This window comes from Hipposideros armiger, unplaced genomic scaffold, assembly GCF_001890085.2.
Source record: "Hipposideros armiger isolate ML-2016 unplaced genomic scaffold, ASM189008v1 scaffold_5, whole genome shotgun sequence".
NCBI lineage: Eukaryota > Metazoa > Chordata > Mammalia > Chiroptera > Hipposideridae > Hipposideros > Hipposideros armiger.
In genome coordinates, this window is record NW_017731355.1 from 5,978,028 (window position 1) to 5,981,204 (window position 3,177).

Below are 3,177 nucleotides of genomic sequence, written 5' to 3' on the forward strand. Positions count from 1 at the left end.
ACTGTTAAGTGAAAATACCAAGTTATGAAACATTGAGGATATGTGTACTTTTTGTTCCTGGAAATGCTCTATATCTTGATCTGGGTGGTAACTACATGGGGTGTACAAATATGCAAAATTTCATTGAGCTATACATTTAAGATTAGCGCACGTTACCATATGTATGTGAAATCTCAATTAAAAATTTAAAAATAAATAAATAAATGGGAGCAGATTGAGTAAAGAGTGGGAAAAGAGGAAGGGGCAACAGTGAGACATTTGGCCATAAAGAGGAAACACTAGTGAAAGAGAATGTCAAGGGAGAGTTTTTCTCTCCCTCCTTTCTCCTTTTCTTTCTTCTTTCCTCTTCCCTTACTTTTCATAATGGGAAAGACTTAATGCATATGTAAAATCTGATGGCTGATGAAAAAGACTATTTGAAAAGTAAGATTGACTCCATATAAGAAAAAAGACTCCATATAATCAATAATGGAAGGTCCTTGGAAGGTTGGGGGTGGGGGTATGAGAATCAAAGAACAAGTAGAGGGATTGTCCTGAGATAGAGGGGAAACATTTCCACCATTCCAACAGGGAAAAGGAGGCTAGAATGGGAGCAGGTACTGGAGGGCTGTGGGTCTGGGAACACTGGGCATGTTGTACTCAGTAAAGGAGCTAGGTGACTAGATGACTAGGGCACGCAGTGGGAGAAGAGAGAGGTGGTTGTAGAATTCAGAAAGCAGAAGGGGGTTGAAATAGCATTGCAGGGTGTGGGAGAGCCAGAAGTGATCTAACCGGGACATGCCAGGTATTAGGGGCCTATTTGAAATTAATGATCACATGGCTTTCTCCAGCAGGGCTCAGAGGTAGCTGAAAGTTGGACCCATCCATAGTTGGGTCTTGCAGGATGAGTATAACTAAGAGATAAGGGGGTTTAGATGAACTGGCCAAGCAGTCTACTAAAATGATGAATCATTCAGTCTAAGGTGGATAAACAGAGAAGTAAAGAAAGCAGAGGCTGATTGATTAGAAGTAAACAGAAGGCTGGAAGGATTGGAGTTCCACTGAGGTTGGAAAGTGGTTGTAATGGGTCCGGTTGAAAGCTGTGAGTCATCGTTTCCCAAAGTTTTGTCCTGAAGAATATTACCAGACAAATGGCTCATGCACTAATAATGCATCATTAAGAGTCTAAGACATCTTGCATCACAGAAACCTAGCCTGTGTTTAACTAAGCACTCCCTGCATCATTGAATTGCTAAGTCTTTTTCAATGTAACATCTATTAGCATTCTTCTAAACGAATGTTCTTCTAAACATCCTTTAGCAAGTTGGCTTTGTATGTCACCTGGGCAAACTCTTACATTAATGGGATGAAGTGAATAATTATCACAGCATGTGATCATTATTTTTATATCTGCTGTAATGTATTTTGATATGAAAAGATTATTTTCCTATTAAAAGTATGCATAAGAGTACAACACATTTTTAAAAGGTTAAAGGGGGTATGGTTGATGGGGTCAACACTGTTAAGTGTACATTATTCTGCTATGAAAGTAAATAAAAAACAACACTGTTGTGTTGGGTAATTAGAGTCCGGATTTAACCACTAAGATAATATTATCTTCATCTGAATTAATAAACCTCATTTTGACCCATAAGCAGTTCTGTTAAAACTAATTACATCCCAGCTGTAGAAAAGACACTGAATACAATAAAGGTCCTGATGTTAATCACATTGAATGTGTATTTCTATTCTTGAAACCACATTGTAAAATTTCTACCATATATAGTAAAAAGAATAAAGAATAGCCATTAAAATTTGATGCATAGAAAAGCTCTCTATTTTCTTTCACTTCATGTCTCAGACATTTAAGAATAACAAAAAGGGGGTATCTGATATAAACTGATTGCATGTTTTCATTGCCTATCCCTAAAGGAGGATTAGACTTGCTTACTTCCTTGACATTAGTCTTGGTCAATGAAATGGGAATGGCCGTGTCATGAGTTACTTACCGGCAGAAGCATTAAGAGCCAGCGCATGTTTCACCACGACCTGTCTCCTTCTGCCAGCAATGTTCCAGACAGATGCTGCTCTGTCAGCCTGACTCCCTGGATAAAGGTGACACAGAGCAGAGCTTTGGCTGATCCTTAAAGGACACATGACATGAGCAAGAAATACCAAGAGTAGGGGGCCATTTGTTACCACAGCTTAATCTAGTTTGTGCTGACTAATACAGTAATCACATTCTCTGCCCTCTATTCATGTCCCCAGACTGGCAATTGTTAATGAACAGGAATAGAAGTGATCACCAGAAACATAAAACTCCCTCCATGAAATGTCTGGAACAGTGGTGGCAAATTGGTCTCATCTCTGATGTTCAGCTCTAATGGACTCATAACCACAGCTTAAATCCACTTTGCACAGAAGGATTCTGAAGCCACGTCCTTGCCCAGAAGAAAAGAGTGCTGTATTCATTAGTATGTCTTCCAGAAGGAGGAGGTGTGATAAACTATCCATCCCTGGCCTAGGAGGCACAACCTATTTCGCTGTCATTTCTGGTTTTTCTTATTTGTGCAGGAGGCATTATTTTTTAATGCACCCAGAAATAAACAGAAACAAGTTCATTAAAATATTTAGATCAATAAATAATTTCATTCTATTTGCTGATGAAGGGAGAAAATAAAATGTTTCTATTAGAGCTGATCACAGAATTGTTCCTCAGGCACAGGCTGCCTTTGTCAGAACATCGCAAATGGACTTTTCCGTTATTAGGATCATCCTCTAGGCCAAGTCGGATGGTTTGTAGAGAGAGGAAAATAGTTCAACTGTTTTGCATGAGAAATGCACAGTAATTGTTGGCATTGTCACTGAATGAACCAGGAGTAGGCAAGGAGAGGTCCAAGAAGACGGTCCAGCAACATGGCGGGAGGCCGGGGAAAGAGGCAGCCCCAGGAAGGTCCCTAGAGGATGGAATGGCTGAGGGGTTTTGAAAACTGAGATAGTTCAATATTCAGTTGCAAGTGTTTTACCCTTCTGCTCTGTAATGTACCAACCCTATGTACAACACACACACACACACACACACACACACACACACACACACACCGTTATGGGTTGAACTGTATTCCCCCTCCCACAAACACATATGTTGACATCCTAATATCCCCCATGTGACTTTATTTAGAAGAAGAGTTGTTGCAG